Consider the following 24,177-nt stretch of genomic DNA (forward strand, 5'->3'; position numbering starts at 1 on the left):
TGTCTGTGTCAATCAAATACTTGCCCAAATGAATACCATTTCCTGTTTTATTCTACTATGCCTTAGTGATTCAACAATTCAACCAAATGCTTTTTAAATGTAGAACATAAAGATTTATACAGTATGGAAATAGGCCCTTCAATCCAACTTGCCAACCCAACCAAAATGTCCCACCTATTCTAGTCTCACCTGCCTATGTTTGGGCCTTAGCTCTCTAAACAAGAGTTGGGAGGGGAAAGATCAGAGGCTACAGTTCATGTTGATACCTATGGCGTAGGTAGAACTAAAAAATGAGATTCTGTTAACAAAATTTGAGCAGCTAGGGACTAAGTTAAAAAGCAGAACCAAAAAGGTAATAATATCTGGTTGCTACTCGAGCCATGTGAAAATTGGCAAATATTTGATAAGATTAGGGAGTTAAACGTGGCTCAAACACTGGTGCACAAACAGAGAAGTACTCATTAAGGATATTGCCCATCTCCTGACCCAATGCACAGAGTAACCTTATTAATTCCTGATGGGCTCCATTTTTTTCCTGGTTACCTTTTTTCCCATTATGTACATAATATATCTTGGGATTATCCTTAATTTTATCTACCAGTGCTATCTTCTGTCCCCTTTTTGCCCTCCCAATTTTTTTTCAGCTTGCTCCTCAGTTCCTGAAACTCCCCCAGGATAGTTAGAATGGCAACAGGGTTAGAGGAGGGCTGGCTCATTGTACGAGATCTAATCTCCTGAGAACTACAACTGCATGAGGTGCATCAAGCTGCAGCTCCTCACAGATTGTATTAGGGAACTGGAGCTGCAGTTGGATGATCTTCAGCTTGTTTGGGAAAATAAGGAGATCATAGACAGAGCTCCAGGAAGGTGCAGGAGGCAAGTAGCTGGGTGACTGCCAGGAGAGGGAAAGGAAAAGCAAACAGGCAGATAATGCAGAGTTTACCTGTAGCTGTTTGCCTCAATAATAAGCATACTGCTTTGGATACTATTGGGGACGGCAACCTTTCAGGAGAATGTTGCAGTGACCTGATATCTAGCACTGAGCCTGATCCTGTGGCTCAGAACGAAAGGAGGGAAAAAAGGAAAGTAGAAGCAATGAGGGATTCAATAATTGGAAGAATAAATAAGAGGTTCTATGGACACTAAAGAGGCATCTGGATGATTTGTTTCCTCCCAGATGCCAGGATCAAGGATGTTTCAGATTGGGTCCACAGCAATCTGAAAAAGTAGTATGAACACCCAGAAGTTGTGGAACACATGACATAGCTGAGAAAAGGACAAGACTCTGAAAAGACAATGCAAAGAAGAAGTTGAAAGCCAAGTCCTCAAGGTAGTAATCTTTGGGTTGCTGCCTGTGCCCTGTGCCATATGGTAATATGGCAGATGATTATGTGGTTAAGACATTGGTGCAGGATGCAGGCTTTCAGATTTCTGGATCATTAGAATCTCTTTGGGTGAAAGAATGACCTGTACTAAGAAGGACAGGTTAACTTGAAATGAAGGGGGACCAAAGTCCTACAGGTAGGATTGCAAGAGCTGTCGATGAGGGTTTAATATAATTTGGCAGGCAGATTGGAACTGGAGTGAATAGGTAGAGAATGGAGCAATTGATATACTAGGGGATGCAATGTGTATTGAGCCTGTGAGGAAGGACAGGCAGAGGATAGAGCAAAGGCGTGCTCAGACAAATGGGTTGAGTCATGTCCATTTTAATGCAAGAGGTATTAGGAATACTTAGGATTGAAGAAGGATGAGAGGTGACTTAATTATGATCTACAAGGTTATGAGAGGCATAGATATGGTGGACAGCAAGCACCTTTTTTCCTGGAGCGAGAGTAGCAAACACCAGAGGAAATCTGTGCAAAGTGAGGGGGTGTAAGCTTAGGGGAGATGTCAGGGGTTAAGTTATTTACACAGAGTCATGGGTGCCTAGAATGCATTGCCAGGGGTGGTGGTTGTGAAGGCTGGAATAATATTTAAAGGACATTTAAAAGAGTAAACAGGCATATGGATGAAAAAAATCATGGGTTATCAGGTTGGGTAGGTTTAGCTTTTTGAGTACATTTTTGGCTAAAGTGTCTTTACTGTGCTCTAATCTATTTTCTTTGAATAGGACAGATAAACTCAGAGTGTAGGTGGCCATTACAGAGACTTGGCTATCTTGGGGGCAAGAAAGGTGGCTGAATGTGTCAGGCTTTTGATGTTTCAAAAGGGACAGAGTGGGAGGTAAAAGAAGTGGGAGAGTGGCATTGTTGATCAGCTGCAGGAAAAAGCACAAGTACCGGTAATGGCAGGATTGTTTCCTGATTCAGTGTGGGTGCATATTATAGACCTCCAATAGTAATTGAGACATCGAAGATTAGATAGGGAGGCAGATTCTAGAAAAGGTGCAAAAATAATAAAGGAGATTTTAACTTTGCTAGTATGGATTGGCACCATCTTAGGTTTGAATGGAGTTCATAAAGGTTTTTTGACACAATATGTAAATAGGCCAACTAGAGGAGAATCTATACTTGACCTGGTACTGTGAAATGAACCAGGTCAGGTGTGTCATATTTCTCAATGTATAAACATTTTAGAGAAAGTGATCACAGCTCCCACTCCTTTATCATGTTGCTGGGGAAAGATAGGGATAAACAATTTGGGAAAACATTTAACTCAGATGGAGGAAAATACAATTTTATTAGGCAGAAGCTTGGGAGTATAAATTGGGAACAGATATACTTGGAGAAATATACAGCAAAAATGTGAAAATTTGCAGGGATTATTTGTACGGCGCTCTGCACATGTTTGTTCTGTTGAGGCAGGGAGAGGATAGTAAGGTGATAGAACCATGGTGGTCAAGGGATGTCACAAGTTGTGTTAAGAAGAAAAAGATAAGGTTATGAGAGTTTTAAGAAAATAGGCACTGATGGACTTCTAGAGAATTATAAGATTGTCAAGAAGCTGAATACAGGATTAATGGTTGGATAGTTAGTAATGTAGAGGGAAATTAGAAACATTATATACATATTATATACATACTATTATATACATATAAAATTCTGGCAGGACTGGACAGAATGGATGCAGATGGGATGTTTCTAATGATGGGAAAATCCAGAACCCGGGGCCATGGTTTGAGGATAATAGGCAAACCATTTAGGACCGAGATGAGGAGGAATTTCTTTACCCCAGAGGGTGGTGAATCTGTGGAATTCATTGCCACAGAGGGCAGTAGAGGCAGGTTCATTAAATATATTTAAGAGGGAATTAGATATATTTCTTCAGTATAAGGGTATTAAAGGTTATGGAGAGAAGGCGGGGACGGGGTACTGAACTTTAAGATCAGCCATGATTTCATTGAATGGCGGAGCAGGCTCGAAGGGTCGAATGACCTACTCCTGCTCCTATCTTCTGTGTTTCTATGTTTCTATGTTAAAAGAGAGTCCTTGGGAACCAAATCCATACATCTCTCAAGGTTGCTGCACAGGTTGATATGATAGTTAAGAGAGACTTTGTGATGCTGGGCTTCAATAATTGGGGGATTGAGGTCAAGAGATCATGTTGCAACTCTACAAATCTGTGGTGAGATCACACTTGTTCATTTCTGGTTATCTCATTATAGGAAGGATGTGGAAGCTATGGAGAAGGCACAGAAAGATTTACCTGGATTGGAAAATAAGTCTTATAAGGCAAAGCTAGCAGAGCTGGGACTTTTCTCTTTAGAGCAAAGAAGGATGTGAGGAGTCTTAATGGAAGTCTACAAAATTCTGAGAGGCATGGATAAGGTGAACAACCAGAACCTGTTTCCCAGGGCAGGAATTACAAACACCTGGAGACATCTCTACAAAGTGAAGGGAGGAAAGTTCAGGGGAATTTTTTTTTAATGCAGAGAGCTGTGGGTGCCTGGAATGGTTTTCCAGAGATGGTGGTGGAGGCTGAAATATTCAGGACACTTAAAAGACACTTAGCCACATGGATGAAAGAAAAATAGAGAGTTATGAGGTAGGAAGGGTTTAGATATTTTTCTTTTCAGTAGGAATATATAGGTCAATACAACATCAAAGGCTGAAGGGCCTATTTTTGCTGTTATGTTCGATATTCTGAGAAGGCTTAGGAGAGTTAGGAGTTATGAGATGGCCTTGTTGAGCAAGATTAAAGAAAACTCCAAGGTTAATGAAGAACAAGAGGACAAGAAGTGTGAGGATAGGAACTATTAGGCATTATTGTAAAAATGTGTGCATGGAGTCAGCGGAGGTAGGGGAGATCCTTAATGAATACTTCAGTATTCACCAGAGAAAAGGACCTTGGAAATTGTGAAGATGACTTAAAGTAGACTGAAATGCTTGAGCATGACATTAAGAGGATGTGTGGAGGTTTTGGAAAGCATGAATTTAGATAAGACCCCAGAATCAAATGAGGTTTACCCAGGGGAACTGTAGGAATTGAGTGAGGAGATTTCTGAGCCACCTGGCAATGATTTTCGTATCATAACTAGGAATGGGAGAAGTACCGAAAGATTGGAATTTTGAGAACGTTATTCCTCTGTTCAAGAAAGGAAATAGAAATAACCCTGGAACTTGTAGACCAGTGAATCTTATGTCTGTGGTGGGCAAGCTGTTGGAGAAAGTCCTGATAGATGGAATTTACAAGCATTTGGAGAGGCATAATCTGATTAGGGATAGGCAGCATTGCTTCATCAGGAGAATGCTATGCCTTATGTGCCTGATTGAATTCTTTGAAGATGTAACAAAGAATATTGCTGAAGGTAGAATGGTAGATGTAGTGTATATGGATTTTAGTAAGACATTGATAATGTTCCCCATGCAAGACTCATTCAGAAAATAAGGAGTCATGCAATCCAGTGAGGCTTGCCCAGAGAAGGTTTGTGTCCTACATGCAGGTCATTGAAAAGTAGTGTTCCACAGAGATCTGTTCTGGGACTTCTCATCCTTGTGATTTTTATTAATGACCTGGATAAGGATGTGGAAGGGCGGGTTAGTATGTTTGCTGATGACATGAAAGTTGGTGATGTTGTGGTAGTCTGGAGGTTTGCCAGAGGTTAGAGTGGGTCATTGATAGGACGCAGAGATCTACTGAGAAGTGCCAGATGGAATTTCACCCAGAAAAGTGGAAATGGTTCATTTCTGTACTCAAGTTTGAAGGCAGAATACAATGTTAATGGGAGGACTGATCAGTGTAGAAGAAACCAAGAGATCTTGGGGTCAATGTCTATAGAACACACAAAGCTACTGTACAGGTTGATAGTGTTGTTAAGAAGGAGTATTGTCTGATGTCTTCATTAACTGCAGAATCTAGTTCAAGAGCAGTGAAGACTACACAAAGCCCTAGAAAATCTGGACAGCAAAAATGCATAGTTCAGGATGCTCTTTATCAGCTACTGTTCAGATTTAACAGCATCATCCCCTTAAAGCTGATCAGCCAACTCTAAGACCTGGGAGTTAACACCCCACTCTGTAATTGGATCCTGCATTTCCTCACCTCCAGTCTACAATCAATGAAGATTGGTAAGATCTTCTTCTCCTCAATTTCCATCAGTACCGGAGCACCACTGGACTGTGTTCTTAGCCCCCTGCTCTACCCACTTTACACCTACAACTGTGTAGCTCAGAACGACAATAACACCATCTGCAAATTTGCCAACAGTACCACGGAAGTGGGTTGTATAAAAAAGGCGATGAGTCAACATACAGGAGGGAGATCGAAAAATTGGCTGCATGGTCCATCAATGACAACCTTGCACTCAATGTCACCAAAACAAAGGAGCTGATTGTTGACTTCAGGAAGGGAAACAATAGAGGTGTACAATCCAGTGATCGATGGCGGATCAGAGGTGGAGAGGGTGAGAAAATTTAAATTCTTGGGAGTTACTATTTTGGAGGATCTTTCCTAGAATGAACACACGAATATCATCATGAAAAAAGAACATCAGCACCTCTACTTCCTCAGGAGATGGTGGATGTTTTGTATGACACCCCTGGAAAAATTTCCACAGATTATGAGGTGGAAAGTGTGCTGACTGGCTGCATCATGTTCTGGAATGGGGGACACCAATACCCCTGTGTGTAAAGTCTTACAAAATGTAGTGAACACAGCCCAGGACATCACACGCACAGGCGATGGAGGATGAGGGATGACCTGATAGAGGTGTATAAGATGATGGAAGAGTATTAATCATGTGGATGGCCAGAGGCTTTTTTCCCCAGGGATGAAGTGAGTAACAGGATGTGGTATAGTTTTAAGGTGCTTGAGAGTAAGTACGGGGGTGGTGGGGGGATGTAAGAGGTATGTTTATCACTGCATGATCGGTGCATGGAATGCGCTGCCAGCAATGATGGTGGAGGCAGGTAGAACTTGTTCCAAAATGTATTTATTGAGCATCAAAACCATTCACATTATACAGCTGTTCCCCATTTTTTTAACTGATAAACCAACAAATATATGGATAAAAGTTCAAATACACCCTCAAATACACACCTGGAACTCCCACTCCCTGACCACCTTGACACCTTTGCTGGAAGTATCTTTGGTATATTACTGATTTTACCAGTACAACAATCTCAGTTAGACATTTATTCCCTAAGCACTTGTAAATCAGTGAAATAGCACATAAAGGGTTGCCTTTCATGAAATATTTTTTCCGGTTATCCCTCTTATTGCATATTTGATTTATTTTCCAGTTTAATAAATAAACTGATGTTCTTAATCTATTATGTAATAGAAGGGCACCTATCAGACTTCCAGTGGAGCAAGATTAGATGCTTGGCTAATAAGGATGCAATCGCTATTACCTCTTTCTGTAGAGAATTTAGAGAGTTGTCAGATTCCAAATAATGCACTCAATGTTCAGGGTTGCAAATTAACTTTAAATATTTTGGATAAAGTGCTAAATGTTTGATCCTTCACTCTAACAGGAATATACTTTTTAAAAACCTCTCACTTTCTTAATGTTCCTCAACCTGTTCCAATTTATTTGAGCAAGTTCTTGTCTTATCCCATCAAAATTGGCCTGCTCCAATTCTGAATTTTAACTCAAGATTCTGCCTTGTCTCTCTCCATAACTATCTTAAACCTAATAGAACAATGGATACTGATCCCCAAAGGCTTATCCATGAACAAATCATCCATTTGTACTTGTCATTTTCTCAAGACTAGATCAAACCTTGCCATCTCTCTTGTGGGCCCCTCTATATATTTCTCGAGTAAACTTTCCTGAACACATTTGACAAATTCCACATAATCGAAACATTTCACACTGTGATAGAGTATATAGATATGTTTTTTTGGGAGATAAATTGGGGAAAGGTTTGTTAGAGTAGGTCACATACAAATACTTTAAAACAGATCTTGAAATACTGGAGCTCTGCTAATGCTAGACATTCAGCTTCACAGCTTTTGCAAGAGCTATGGAGAGTGCCTAAAAGACTTCATTAATGGATTGTTGCTTACAAAAAAGGCAACAGATGAAAGATCTTGTCAGAGCTGCAGATTGTCAGGAGCTGTTCTAAGAGGGTCATGTGGCTTTGCAAGCAGAGAGAATCAAACAGATTTTCTCTCAGAGAGAGAGAGCGAGAGAGCGAGAGTGGCACAGAGATCACTTCTACCGTGTTACAGTCAATATCAACAGCTGGGGTTGAAACAGGACAAGCTGGCAAACTTGTGGAAAGCCCATTTGGAAGATGGGTTGTGAGATCTTGGTTCGGCCTGATCAAAGCCCTTGTGATTCATGCAAGAGGAGAGGACTGGCTGTCTAATGTTTCATTTGGAATAAGTAAAACAAAAAGGAACTCTGTGATGACCTGAAAGGAAGAGGTTATCATCTGGAGAACCCTAAAGGGGCACATTTTGTCAGGAAGACACTGAAGTGGCTGATGGAAGTAAATCAGTTGTGGATATCCTAGAACAACAAATCTCTCTCTCTCTCTGAAAACTGACAAGAACCTTCCTGAGTGGCAACCATTTACCTTTCAAGCACTAAAGCCTGGTGAAGTTTATAAATGTTAAATTCTGTGCACAGTGTAAGAATTGCCTGCAACCAGTAAACTTGGAGGAATGAAAAGTGATATTGGTCTGTGAACCAAAGAATTATTCTGAACTTACACACGCATGCGCTTAGAATTTGAAGGAGGATAAGTTAGGTTAGTTGAGTCAATAGTGATAAGTTAAGGTGTGATTCTGTTTTCATGTTTAAGGATAAATAAAAGGAACTTTTGTTTAAGTAACCATTTGTCTTGATGAATTTCTATTGCTGCTGGGTTTATGGATCCTCTGGGCTCATAACAGCATTATGACTTTTCTATCAATATTCAGAAAGTTAAAATCCCTTGCTATGACAAACTTTCTGACCTATTTCAGGCAGCAATCACCTGGCATATTTGCTCTTTGACTGTTGACTATTTGGGTGCCTGTAGTATACTCCCAACAAAGTGATTTTGATTTTCTTGTTCCTCAGCTCCAGCCATATAGCCTCATTAGGAGACCCATCCGTATTATCACCTCGGACCATTGCCGTGGCATCCTCTTTAAGTATAGTGCAACACCCCTCCTCTTTTACCCCTACCTCTGTCTGTTTAGCTGCCACTTCTGCCCATCTCTAACTAGATTTCTGTTACTTCTATCACATCCCAGTCACATGATTTTATCCATGACCTAAGTTCATCTGCTTTACCTGACAAGCCTCTAGCATTAAAATAGATGTAATTTAAACCACACTCCCTGCCTTTATCTTGCCACTAAACCATTTCTCATCCCCATCTATGCCAACTTCTAACCTTTCATCTGCCTCTGTCCTGGATAGGATCCACGGCCCCCTGCCAATCCCTTTGTAGCACCAGCAGACTATCTACTTATGATGTACCATTTGTTGAAATGGTGCATTCAGATAAATGGTTTGCGTTTTTCGTGATTTTACTGAATTTTTCATGTTTCAATGAATTTCTAGCAACCTTTAAAAAAAGTCAATTTTATTTTTGAACTTTAAAGTCTTTGACAATAGCAAGCTAACAAAGGGTTATTTTTGGAATAAAATGAATGGGCCCATATATTTCAGCCATTGTTAAATCGTTCACCTTTCCTTCACCGCAAGGCTCAATAATTACTTATTTTAATTTTAAAACATCTCCATCTTGTTTTCTCTTTTCTCTCCCCCCCCCTTCCCCCCTCCCCCAGTAGTAGCATGATTCACTATTGGTGATGGTGAAAATCAGAAGCATCTGGGTTCAAATCTTACTTCAGACAACACGTCACACTTCAGTACAGTATTGATGGAGTTACATGTTTATGTAATGGAAAAGTATTAACACTAGACTTTTCAGGAGTCCTCAGGTAATATATAAAATAACATGCCTCTTTTGAGCAAGGAAATTAATTTCTCTTGGTGCTATGCCTGCACCTCCTTAACAAAATTTTTTTAAAAAATTCCTAAAGGCTATTTACTGGATGCTGCAATAACATGCTTTTCATCAGGCTGTGATAAATACTTAGTGTTTATTTATAAAACAGTAATTGCACTTTAAAATTAATTATGATGCCTTTTAAAATATGAGGGAGTGCTGCACATAATAAAGTTCTTTTTTTAGTAACTCTCTGGGCTATTGACTTATCTTGTGATGATTGTTAAAAAGAATTGACATGTTTTCATTGTGAAGGGCTTAGACACCGGTGCCATCAGAAACTTAAGCAAACACAAATTCAAATTATATGCTTCAATAAACTCATCAAAGAGTAATGAACTTTGCCGCTAACATAGCATTGCATTTTCCTACGATTATATTATCTGTGTTGCATTCGAACCCATCTGATACTAGTCTGACCATTTTTGCTCCTCTGGCTCATTTCAAATTTTAATAATTTGGAATTATAAATTGAGGCCAGTCAGCCTATGCAAACTTTCAAAGAATAATCAAATTTATTCTCTTTCCTCACATTTTCCCTGAAGCCCTGGACAAGTTCCCACCTCAGTTGATTAAGTAGTTAATTTAAATCTCATTAATCTATATTTCAACCTTATCAGATAAAACATTACAATTTAGAAAAACGCATTGTGTAAAATATTTCTCTCTTAGAGCCTCTGATCCTTTTGCCAATCATCTCAAATTGTTTCCTTCCAATTGCCCAACTCTTCAGAAGCAATTTTTTTCCTTTGTTTTATCTAGACACTTGGTAGTTTTAAACACCTCTCTCAAATCTATTTTGAACCTTCTGTGCTCTCAGAATCCAAGTAGCTGTTGCGTCTTGGATTTGAAATCTCAATGAATTCTGAAGTATGCAATCCAAAGCCTTTATGCTCTTCTAAAAGCATGACACCAAAAATAGGACACTGTATTTTTTATATAGTTTTAGTGGAAGTTTCTAGTTTGAGTACTCTGCTTTATTTAATAGAACAAAAGTACATTTATTACCTGCTTTTTAACCTACTTATAAGACATTCTGTATTATTTCACTGAGCTCATTTTCTTGCATTTACAGATAGTCCCCAATTTATGACCATAATTGCAACTGATGAGTTGGTTGTTACTTGAAATGATCGTAACTTGGGGACCTTGGCCTGCCGCTGGGAGCAGGGACCTTGGGCTGCCACGGGGAGCGGGGACCACTGTATACAGTACTTTTAATACAAAATATGTGCTTGTACAGTAGTTTTAATAAAGATTTTTTTTTAAATTCATGTAGGTTTGAAGTCGAGGACTACCTGTACTTTTAAATGTTACCATTCAACAGATATTACCCACCTTATTATTACTATACACTGAATTTCACCTCTCCATAGTTTGAGTCTGCTTATTTATGTTCTCTTGAAGTCCACATTATATTTTTGGTGTTTACTAAATTTTAAATTTCTGCCTGAGTGCTCATCAAAATCAATGGTTGTCCTGGGTCTAATCCTTGACTATACACCCATGCATGCCACAAAAGCTACTATTCATTACAACACCATTTTCTATTCTTTAGACTTTGTTTAAATCTTGCAGAGGACTGCAGAAGTGGAACTGTGAATGAGCGGAGGAGGGTTTAATAGCAATGAGAGAGGTAGGTGCTTATTTAAATCTTGCCATGGATTGTGAGAGTGGAGCAGTGAATAGCCAATAAAAGGAAGTGAAGTGTAGCAACCATAGTAGAGTGGGAAGGGTGTGAGTAGCCCAGGGTAGGAGTGGGAATATGAGGCTTTGGCCTGAGAAGTTCAGTGTAGAAGTGGAAATCTGAAGCTTTGGCTCGAGTGGCTTCAGTGAACAGAGGCTGAGGTGGTTGTGCAGAAGATGAGGTAAGGTAAGGTAAGAACGGGGTTTTCTAACTCTTTCCTTTTTAATAGACAGTGGAATATCAGCCAGGGCAGGGACATGGTCCTCTTGCAGAAGGTGGATAGTCAGGGAAGCCAACAGAATCCAACTGCAGTTTCTAACATTCAGTGTTAGCTGGAGTTGAATGAACTCTGGGTTATTCTGGAGGTTGAGAGGGTGATATACAGGAGTTACAGCAATTGCATTTGGTAGTAGGAGGAATGTAGCTGGGTGACAGTCAGGAGAGGGAAAGGAAATGGGCAGGCAGTGCAGGGTATCACTGTGGCCATTCCCTTCAGCAATATATACCCCTTTGGATACTGCTGTTAGGGATAATCTGTCTGGGCAAGGCAGAATCAGAAGGGAAGGGTGAAGTCAGATAGAGCAAAAGTCAGAGGGGACTTGATAGTCAGGGTACAAGTAGGAAATTTAGTGGCTGCAAAACAGACACCAGGATAGTATGTTGCCACCTGAATGCTTGGGTCCAGGATGTCTCTGAGCAGGTGCACAATATTTTTAAAGGGGAGGGTGAGCAGCCAGAGATCACAGTACATATTGGTATCGATGGCGTAGGCAGGAGCGGGGTAGAGGCTCTGGAAACTAAGTTTAGGAAGTTATGAAAGAGGCTGAAGAGAAGGACCTCCAGGGTGGTAATCTCTGGATTACTTGCAGTGATGAGGAAGGAAATGTTAGAGCAGGAAGATTGTTCAGACAAATGAGTGGCTGAACAGATGGCGCAGTGTATTGGGAAGGGTTGTTGCTGACATGTGACAGAACTGCCCCCTACCTAGTCATAAGACACACCAGCTGCCAAAGAAAGTTTGGTTCCACCCCACCCATTAGTGCACACCTTGCTGTTAGACTTGTGTAAATTACCTGGACTGGACTCTCCAGCATGCCTATACTTGGGAGATCGGCTGTTGTAATTGGATTAATCCTCCTGGCACTGAGCCATTGGGCTCTGCTAATAACCTGGGCTGGAACCTCCATTACTATAAAGGTGCCATGTGTTCTTTGTTCTCTCTTTGCCAACTTGTGACCAGCCTGCTTCACTCCAGGCCTAGAAATGTGGAAGGGCGCTGGAGAAACTGTTAGTAAGATGTGCACTGTTAAAAGGGTTTGGAGCATTTAATTAGTATCCCTTGTAGCATAGATTCACAGCTGCACTGAGTCAAGGAGTAGTGGAGCATCTTAGTGTCTTTTCCTTGATCATTGTATGTACCAGTTCATTGTGTGTGTGTGCACTACATCAGTTACTATTTCCCACACTTGCTTTCTGTAAATAAAATCCTTCCCCATTAAAACTGTGTCCTTGCCTTTGAGACCTCACAACACACAGGGGACAGGGTTTTAAGTTATTGGAACCTCTTCTGAGGAAGGGGTGACCTTTACAAGTGAGATGAGTTGCACCTGAACTGGAGGGGAACCATTATCCTGGCAAGGAGGGGTTTGCCAATGCTGTTGAGGGAGGGGAGATTAAACTAGATTGGCTGTGGAGTGGGAACCAAAGTGAAGAGGTAGTTAATGCACAAGTAGGGACAGCTGGTAGGGAGTTGTATGGAAAGATAGGCAGAGAGGGGAAAATTGTAGCCATTGCAACAGGGACAGAGTCAAATGTAACATACAGGGCTAAAGGTTTTGTATTTAAAGATACACAACATAAGAAATAGTTGATGACTTAATAGTACAGCGACAGATGGGCAGATATGAAGTCATGGCCATCATGGAGTTGTGGCTAAAGGATGGATGTCAGTGGGAGCTAAATGTTCAAGGATAGACAGTATATTAGTAGGATAGGCAGGTAAACAGAGGGGGTGGTGTGGTTCTGTTCGTAAACAATAACATTAGAAAGTGGTGACAGAATTAGAAGAGACAGATTCATTATGGGTTGAGTTAAGAAATGGCAAGGGTAAAAAAAGACACTGTTGGTAGTTGTCTATGGACCACTATACAGTAGCTGGGATGTGGACAACAAATTACAACGGCAAATAAAAATAGTGTTTCAGAAGGTCAATGTTACTGTAGTCATAGGGGATGCATGTAGATTGTGAATACCAGAGAATTTGTGGAATACCTATGGATTGCTTTTTAGAGCAGCTTATTGATGCGCTCACTAGAGGTTCAGCTGGGTTGAACACAAAAGTCTGCAGATGCTGCAATTATAATAAAAGCATGCTGAAATGTTGGAGGAACTCAGCTGATCTTCCAGCATATATAAGAGTCAAAGATATTTCGCTGATGTTTCAGGCCTGAGCCCTTCTTTGAGGAGTAAGCAGAATGAGCCAAGATCGGATGTTGTGTCATGCACCCTGGGTGATTAGAGAGCTTAGAGTAAAGGAACCATTAGGAGTGCAATTTGAGATTTAACTTGGAGAAATTAAAGTCAGATGTGTTGCTATTTAAGTGGAGTAAAGGAAATTACAGTGGCATGAGAGAGGAATTGGTCAAAGTAGATTGAAAGAGGACACTAGTGGGGAAGACAGCAGAGCAGCAATGGATGGAGCTTGTGCAGTTAATGAGGAAGGTGCAGGATAAATACAGAGCAAAAAATAGTAAATATTTGAATGTAAAATGCCACAGTTGTGGTTGACGAGAAGTCAAAGCCAAAAAACTTGTTGATGGTAACTTAAAAATTCATAAACAGTAAAGATGAACTGTGGAAGTAGGCCAGAAGTAATATCAAAGAGGAGGCAAAAAGCTTCTTCAAGAATATAAAGAGTACAGTTCCCAAATTTGTTCGAATACTGTGATGTTATTTCTTAAATTGTACGTTATTTTTTCCAATGGAATACATTTATTCATTTCTATGTAACATTGCTGTATTCTCAGGCTATCTTCTAATTTCCAGGTTGACATAATACATTTTTTTTGCTACAGCTAAGGCTATCATTAATAAATCTTTTTTTGTGCTCCATCCAAATCGAGTCCAAGTTCTTTACACTGTTCTAAGTGGATGCCCTCCAGTACTGGATTTGTGGCCTTTTGACTTCAACTATCCCACCGTGGGAATAAACCTACTCCCACACCTTCCAGCTTTTGAAATGTTTTAATGAGATCCACCCTCATTCTCCTAGAATCCAATGAGTACAGACCAAGAGTTGTCTAACACTCATCACAAAATAATCCAAATTTATGAGTAGAATGTTTGATTTGGAAAATTCATTAGTATGGGTTAATATTGAGTTAACTAAAATTGGTGAGAAGAAGAAGGAGCAATTTATTTATAAATGGAATTCAAAATTACTATTTATTTATAATTCACCTATTTTGAAACATTTAATTGAATTATAGAGTATGATAAATGAGGAAATAAGTAGACAGGAAAAATTTTCAGGTTAGACATCCTTGTATCAGAATAAACATTTTTATTTTACTCTTAATAATCAACTTTTGAAAAAATGGGATCAGCAAGGAATTAAAACTGTATAAGACTGCTATGAAGCTGGTCATTTTATTTCCTTCCAAAGAATGAAAGAAAAATATGAAATACCACAAAGTTACCAAGGCAGTCAAAATTTGAAATTCTACTTAGGGAAGGCAGGAAGAAAAAAATTGTATCAGAAATGTATTCATTATTACAGAATAAAATGCCAAAGATAGATTTGCTTAAGTCTAGATTAAAGTGGAAAAAAGATTTGGGAATAGCAATTGATCAGGAAGATGGAAGAAATTTGTGTAAAAGATAGTATGACTAAGATTGTTAATGTAAGATATAGATTAGTTCATTATAATTTTATACATCGGTTATATTTAACTCCTGAAAAATTTAAGGGATATAATTTATTTTCTTCAGATTTATGTTTTAGATGTCATAATGAAGTAAGTTATGTTTTACATTCTACTTGGTCATATGGTACTATTGGATGTGACTTAAGGAGGTTTTAGAGAATTTTTTTAAGATTAAGTTGTTGGTGGAAACAACATTATTTTTATTAGGTAATGTTAAAATGTTGGGTTTGAAATTGAGATTAAGTAGGTATCAAATTGCATTTTTAAGATTAGCCTTGGCTGTAGCGAGAAAATGTAGAGTGATTAAATGGAAAAATTAAATGTATTTAAGTTTGCAATGATGGCATATGGAATTGAGATCATGCATTTCATTGGAAAGAAAACATATAATTTACATGATAATGATCTTTTTTATTGGAAAATATGGAGCCCTTATTTGGATTATATGGGTCTAAAGTTTTGAAATTTCTTTGGCACGTTGTGATGGTGTTACCCTATTCCGTGGCATTTAATTATATTATTGATGGGTGTATCTCCTTTCTTTCTTCTATCTTTGGGGTTGGGGATAGTAGGGAGAGGGAGGGGTATTGGGGTGTGAGGAGGAGGGATTTGGTATTTACCACATTGTTTTTTGTATATGAATTATTATATTTGAATGTAATGTGGCTCAAAATTTTAAATAAAGTATTAAATAAAGTTAGTTAAACATCATTGAATGATCCTTCTTACCGGTCTATGTATGACCATATGGTTGCCGGTTTTCTCCTTATTATTGTTTACAATGGAATTTCATGAGTAATGTTAAAGTGACTGACCTACAAAAGCCAGGTCCTTCCTTTGTTCTGATTGAGAGTGTTACATTTGCAATCATCCAGTTCCTTGGGATCTGAAGAACAGACAATTATGGCAATAAGTTCCACAACTTTGACCTTTATCTCCTTTGACGACCAAGCAAATTTTCTACCTGCTTGAGGCAACCTTTTGTTTAGTTCTCTTTTCTATTATTTAATCTCAGGCAATACCAAGATAATTCTTGGCTAGCCAGAAATTTGACAAAGTCGTATTCTTGGAAAAATTAATGCAAATTACTCTTTTAATTCCTCAGTGCAAAACACAAAAGTGCTGGAGAAAGTCAGCAGGTCACACAGCATCCATAGGAAGTAAAAAGGCAGTAGCTATTTCAGGTTCGAGCCCTTCATCAGAAGTGCTGAACATCTAGCAGATTCCTGAATAAAAAGGTGTGGAGGAAAGGGGAAGGAAGAGGAACACAGTTTCACAGGTAAGAGGCAATAGGTGGATACAGGTGGGAGGGTAGAAGAGAAAAATATGTGATAATGGGAGAGGGCAGACGGGCAAGAAAGATAGCTCTCTGATATGAGAAGAAAGGAAAAGGGATGGGGAGCTGGAGGGAGACAGACAGGCATATGGAAAGAGAGAAACAGGGGAGGGGGGGAATAATGTAAATTGGAGAAGTCAATATTGATGCTGTCTAGTTGGAGACTGCTGAGATAAATTATAAGGTGTTGTTCCTCCAATTTGCAGATGTCCTCGATTTGACAGTACATGAAGCCATGAACAGAAGTACTGATGTGATAATGGTATATAGAAATAAATTGGTGGCCACTGAGAGGTGCTTGCATTGGCATCAGGCAGAGCTAAAGTACTCAACAAAGTGATATCCCAATCTGTGTTCATTGTTACAGATGGAGAGAGCACCATATCAGAAGCACCCAATGCAGTAAATGACATCTTGTAGCCAGCTGCTACAAGCTATGGTTCTGCAGAGCCTATAGTGTAGGAGAAGTTATAGCTGTATGGAGGTTAGCTCAGAAAGAACACACTGTTCCCAGAAAGAATGACACGAACCCCAGTTGAGTGTAGTTATGTAATGGAGGATTAAAACCATGTACCCAGATGCTTTTTGCTTATGTGGAACTGACGACACTGGGTCCACACGCAGCTCACCTTACTTTCAGAACTAGCAGATGTAATTAAACTCAGCCATGGGGACTTATCTGAAGATACACTTTGAAATGGAATTCCACTGTGAGGCCCAGGGAAAGCAGTTGTCAAATGCAACACTCTGAAATTGACGAATTGGTCACAACCTGTCTTGCTCGAGAAGTTTTAATAAGTCTTTGTATCTACGAGATAAACCAGGAAATTATAACATCCTGGTTCCATAATAATTAATCTTCTAAATTGTAGAATGTAATGTTCAGTTTTGATTTTGACTGACAAATATTAGAAGGAGTAGGCGCATGATTAATTGTTTTTGGGGTATATAAGCCTGTGGTCCTGCTGCTGAAGTTTAGATTCTCCGAGGGGTGGGAACACCCCTTGTCAAGAAGGAAGAACAGCCAGAGTCCGAGCAACGTCCCGGTCGGGGGAGGTGGAGAAGCTGCTACCAGCGCCCTGACAACCTACTACAAGTGTGCAGTCGTTGCCTCGCTTCGGCAGTTGGGACCAGTCCAAGCGTTGATAAGTATAGTTGGGAATGGCTTGCATATTGTAGTGTGAAGTCAGCTTTTGAATTAGTAATAAACATTTGTATAAACTGAACTGCTCTCGGTGTGTGTGTCTATTTTCTTTCGGTAGCTCAAACACTGTGACCAATCTAAAATGAACAAAATGAGAGGTATAAGTTTACCCAAGACAAGTTAACACTGAGCTTTATTGGGCTCACACCTCTGTTTTTATTCTCAAGCTGAGGGGCATGGTCAAAGCCCCCTCAGTGCTGATTGGTGCTTTTGCAATCCGGTTTCCTTGATGGGCCATTTAGGCTCCTTTAATTGTGGCCAATTGGAGGGGAGTGCTCCAGGCCTTGTGCAGCCTGCTGGATCGTTGCGTTCGTCCTTCATTTTGTGAGGCACCCAGAGGGGGCTGTCACAATCTACAGCTTCAGTTGGAAAGAACTGTTTGGGGCCCTAAGCAGTGGTGAGGTAGGAAGTGTAAATGCAAGTGTAGCACTTCTTGAAGTCATAGGGGTAGGTATCAAGAGGTTGATTGGTGACAAGAGATGAATGGATGAGGGAATCACTGAGGAAATGATCCCTATGGAAAGTGGAGAGGGGAGGGAGGAGGAAAATGAGGAAGAGCTCAGGCCCAAAATATTGGTTGCCTTTTACTTCTTATGGATACTGCATGACCTGTTGGTTTTATTCAGTACTATGCAACTCCAGCATCTGCAGATTTTCTGACAACATTTTGTTACTAATCTAGCAATGGAAAATCTTTATATTCTCTCATTTGTGTCATTCTCATTCATGATCCCCTTCCTCTCTTTTTTTTAAACTTGATTTCTGTACTTTTGGTGTTCACTATAATTTTCTATTGTAATTTAAAGATGTCATCCATCAAAAAAGATAAACTTTGCATGCTTATCCTACACAAACTATCCTGTATGTTATCCATCTCTGGTTTTGATTGCCCAATGTGAAAATAATTTAAAAAACATTGAAAAAGAAATAAATGCATTAATGCTACTGTTTTTATGTTCCCATCAAAAAGTGGATGATTTAAAAAATGTGATTACATAAGTTTAACTTTGTTTTGAATTTCAACAAAGTTGCAAAAATTTGGGGTTAGTATTCAGAGCACTTTCCCATTCTGATGCTTGGAGATTTAGTTTTCTTTGTTGGGAATTTATAACATAATATTTATGGAATTGTTGCATGTGCAACTTTTAATACATTTCTTTTAAGTAAGTCATCAATTACATTGATATGAATTTAATGCAATAACCAGTGAGATGGTAGTAGAATGAAGAAGATACACCTTACTTTATCAAGATCTTTATGGGTAAAGTTGATTTATCTGTGCCTCAGATAAAATTACACGTTTTTTTGACAAGGAGTTGATGCTGAAAATCTCTTTGCCCAAGTTAACATGAATGGACAGAAAATCCTGCAAGGGCCACCTACTGCATTCAATCAAATCCTAATATCTAAAACTCCAAAATGGAAAAGAAAATGCACAGAAATATGCTCTCAGAGGTAGAAGATACTTATCCATCTGAGATTTCAGGAATTAAAAAAAAACTTCACAATCTCAGATTGCAAAAATGAAGTGATTTGTGCCAAGGTATTCTCTTGTCACATTTACAAAGTTTCCAATAGAAATGTTGAAAAATGTTTGTAGAATAACATGGGAAAATTGGAAAACAAAATTGTGATTACTTCATATTATGTGTTGGTAACTCAATATATGATTTGATATTACAGTGAAAAAGATGGATAATCATAGATGGAACACTTTGAAATACAGAACAGAGAAGCACTCAGGATTCATAAACATTAAATTTATTTTATTGGTCTGACACCCACTGTTTTCAGAGACAAAGATTTAATGATCAATGCTCCATGACCTATGTGAAAAGTTAAAGGAGGATATGAGTTTTAGTTACACTAATGATATTTTGTGGTGCTGGTGAAGAATTTTCCTTACTTCTCTGCTCCAGTGGGGATGACTGAGAGTTTTATTGATAGGTATCCTGCTAAGAAAAGTTTGAGAAATGGCTGGACTTTACTCTGCACTGATACTAATAGTTACTGCAGTGGGGAGCCAAAAGTTTTTTTTTCTGTCGATCGTGCTCTTTTGGTTACCAAGAATGTACCTGCTCATTGAAATCAGAAACATTTATTCTTTTCCCATATCTACATTTCCCACGTTCCTCCTTCCCCCTCTCTACCATCCTAATGGAAATCTGAATTTGCTGATTTATATTAGTGTTTGGTTAAATTAGGAGAGTGGGTGGCAACAGAAAACATAACCCCATTTTGAAATATAAGTGAGTGTTGTCACTATTGACAAACTAACAGTTCCAGTACTGGGACATCATAACATAGATTCTCAAATATCTCCCTTTAAGAAGAGAAGTATGCTGTCTGTTTTATCCGTCCTTATTTCAGGAAATATTTTCTTTCTTTGTACGTCTCAGTTTAGTGATTCTATGCTCTCCTGACTAGGTTCCCTCATTCTACCCTCAAAATATGAAGTTACACAAGTCCAAGCTTGAACCAAAATCTATAGACATCCATCAGCTTAGTCCCTACCAACACCTTTTGCCCCCAGGTTAAGCAACACATCACCTTTCACTATTTCATTGCATCTGTTCATTATCACACTCCATGTTATCACAGTCATCCTGAAAACAATCCAACATATCAGCGCTCTAACAACTATGGCCTCTTGAATTTAATTACCCTACCTTTTGCAGCCATCCTCTCTTTTGCTAAAATCTTAAGCTTTTGATTTACCTCTTTAACAAATTGTTTAGTCATCTGTTTGAATAACTCCTTCAGATTTTGTTTGCCACGAAATCTCTTGAAAAATGTATGAATAGAACTTGCTGCTATTATTCGCTAAGCTCCTAGATCTTGGTCTGGACCCTAGAAAGAGCACCCATTAATTTAACAAGTTAGCCTGTTACAAATTGTCAGTGGACTCACCACCTTTTCTTTATTTCAGACTACAGTACAAAACTCCAGAGATATCAGTTTAAGGTACAGTTGACAAGCTCTCTATATGTTCTCTGCAGTGCAACTTGGCACTCTCTGCAAGGAGTTAGTATGTTCTCCCCGTGACCCCATGGGTTTCCTCTAATTGTTTCATTTTCGTTCCGTGTGGCAAAGATGTGCAGGTTAATTAGTCACATAGGCTTAATCGTGGGACAGAAGGGCCTGTTGCTGTATCTCTAAATTTATTTGTGTTTGCAGAAGTACCATTGCTAACAATCAATTCATGCTCTGCTGTGAACATGCCTTTACAAGCTGTAACACAAAGGGTCATCTTACTGGCCAAACAGGAAATGCTTCACTGGTCAAAGTTCACTTCACCTTGTCAATCAAAATTAGAGAACATTACAGCACAGTACAAGCCTTTTGGTCGACAATGTTGCTTCAACCTACATAAAACTACTCAACAGCCTGAACATTCACTACCTCACATCCAGAAACTACTATTTTTCTTGCATCCATGCACCTGTCCAAGCATCTTTTAAATGTCTCTATTGTAGCATCACCACCCCAGCAATGCATTCCATGCACCTACTGCCTCTGTATTTAAAAAAAACTCTGACTTCATCCCTAAATTTCCTCTGCTCATCTTATAGATATGTCCTCTGATATTTCATACCATTGTCCCAGGAAAAAGTGCTGGCTGTCCACTCTATTTATACCTCTCATCATCTTGTAGACCTCTAATTCACTTCTCATTCTTCTTCACTCCAAAGAGACAGTTCAATAGATGCGAGGTAATAATTGCAGCTTTCTGATCAGTCGGTTCAATTAGATCTAAAATGTAAAATGAGGATCACATTTTACATTTCAAATAAGTGATTATGGTAGTCTTAATGCTCATCAATGAGAAGAGAAATTTTAACATTTATCTGCTTGATACCTGGTGGAGCAAAATTCAACAGGGATTTTATCTGAAGACTGCACCTGGCAATTGGAGTCAGGTGATTCAGGTAGTTGGATTTGAAAAGCTCAGATCAGCAGGAAGCTGATTGGGCAATGGAGATCTAGTGATCTTGTGACACAGGGTGGTATTAATTCATTTCAATTCAGCAATCTAGAGAGATGGTTCTATTTATTAGAGTTCCACACAGAACATGTACTAATGAGTAGGAAGTTTACAACTAACTAATTTTTTTCTACACTGGCAAATTTTCTTTTTCATATGAATGGCTATGTGATTAATTATCTCTGTAGCACTAGTGTGGGGATGCAGTCCTTTTCCAATGTCAATACCATTTTTATTATGAATTTCCAGTAAGCCAAATTGATCAGTGTGGTCTGTCATTCTGAGCTACACAATATGCAGAATGAAAAATTGAATATTGCCTTTAGATGCGAAGCATTCATGGTGTCACATAATTTTACAAGAGCATCTTCACTAGCTATATATTCAACACATGGAATAGCCTTGTGAGCTTTGAGTAGTTTGTGGTCAACAATTATTTTTCTGAGAATCTTCAAGTGTGTTCTTTGATCGGCTCCATAATAAGATACTTGGTACATCTGCCGTTTATTGGATATCCTCAAACTCTTAGAACTTAGAAGTGTCAGATTGCTTATGTTTGTACATACTTTACATCCAAGTTTATCATCCTTCAAGTCTACCAGGAAAAAGTTTCAATTTTTTTCTTCCACATTTCTTCAGTTCAAACACATGAACAGGGATACAAGCCTAACTTTTCAGAACTGTATTCGGATCCGGTTAAAAAATGTGAACTAGAGGCAAGCGAAACACTGCTTTTGTCACTTTTATTGTTATCCCTATCAGTTTCTTTGTAGCAGGCAATGCTGCGTGCCTGGTCGTTGCTCACTCAACCGGGTGGCGGGGGGGGGGGGGGGGGGTAGGGGGGGGAGGAGGGGGTGCCGTGTGGTGCTGCGGGCTGGGTCGCAGTGCACTGAGGAGTTGGGTACTCACCTACAAGATGGCGTGGTGCTCCTGACATCTTTTCCTTAAGACATGTGACCTTCAGGTGAGTTGCAGGCATGGCATGATATCATGTCTGGTCCCAGGTGTTCGGACGGGACGGGATATAGAAGAGGAGGAAAATTTGAATAAAATGTCTTTGCTGACTAACACTGTGTCTGGTGAATTCATTTAGTAGCTTTATTGGAGTAGTCACAGCTGAAGTTAATGTAGTAGGTGTTCACCTGCCCCCTTTCTGGGCCGACCAGCCTCAAGTGTGGCTGAACCAAGCTGAGACCCAGTTCTGCCTTCGTGGAATAACAGCTGAAGAAAAAAAAAAATTGGCACTTTTTGGGGCACTGGATGCCGCTACTGCAGTGAATTTATTGGCCACTCCCCCCCCCCCCCCCAGGCAGAAAACCAATACATCAGGTTTCGGCAGTTCCTCCTGGACACCCTGGAATTACCAGGCATAGACAGGGCATGAAGCTTTTGTATATGGAAGGGCTAGGTGACAGGAATCCATCTAATTTAATGAATGAAATGCTCATGCTAGCAGATGGGCATTCCAAATGCTTTCTTTTTGAGACCTTATTCCTGGTGAAGCTCCTGGGTCACATCTCTATACCAATAGTAAACATGGATTTCAGCCAAGGCAAGAGTCTGCCCACATACAGCCCATGTTCTCAGCAGAGACATCTCCCATGCCCTGCACACCACCCATAGCTGCAGTTCAAACAAAAAGGGACGAACGTACTGAAAAGCACTGAGAATAGTGTTTTTACCACTGCCGATTTGTGCCAGGGCTCATTGTCTCCTGCCAGATAAACTACAGCAGGCCAAAGCACAATGACTGCCATGGAGGAATTGGGTATCATTCATCGTTCCAACAGTCTTTTGGCATCACCACTACACATAGTGTCCAAGAACACTGGTGGGTGGAGACCCTGCAGTGACTACCACAGGCTCAATGATATAACTATGCCCGACAGATACCCTAATACTGGATTTTGTTGCCCGCCTGCACAATTGGCATGTCTTTTCCAAGGTTGACCTCGTTTAAGGATATCATCAAATCCCAGTCCTTCCAGATGACCTACTTAAAACAGCAATTATTACTCCTTTCAGGATTTTTGAATTCCTCAGGATGCCATTTGGTTTGAAGAATGCCGCTCAAATGTTCCAGCAGCTTATGGATGCTTTGGGCAGGGATTTATATACTTAGATGACATCCTCATCGCCAGTCAAAATTAGCAAGATCACCACCTGCACTTACTCCACCTGTTCCAATGGCAGGAGGAATTCAGACTTTCCGTCTACACTAGAAAATGCCAATTTGACAGAATGGCCATTGATTTCCTGGGGCACAAGATCATGGCAGAAGGTGTGTTTCACTTATCCACCAAAGTAGATGCCATACGTGTCTTACCAAAATCTACCACGGTTAAAGGAGTGCAGAAATTATTTGGGCCCAGTGAATTTCTATCACTGTTTTATTCTGGCAGCCATTGACATTCTTGGCCCACTATTTCAACTCCTCACCACAAAACACAAAGAGGTTACTTGGACTGCAGAGCAGGAGTTTGCATTTGCAGCCGCCAAAGGGTGAAAAACTACAGCATGCTGTTGTGCAGAGGGACTTGGGAGTGCTTGTGCATGAATCGCAAAAGGTTAGGTTACAGGTGCAGCAGGTTATTAAGAAGGCAAATGGAATGTTGGCCTTCATCGCTAGAGGAATTGAATTCAG

Source organism: Narcine bancroftii, chromosome 3 (genome assembly GCF_036971445.1).
Source record: "Narcine bancroftii isolate sNarBan1 chromosome 3, sNarBan1.hap1, whole genome shotgun sequence".
NCBI classification, from domain to species: Eukaryota; Metazoa; Chordata; class Chondrichthyes; order Torpediniformes; family Narcinidae; genus Narcine; species Narcine bancroftii.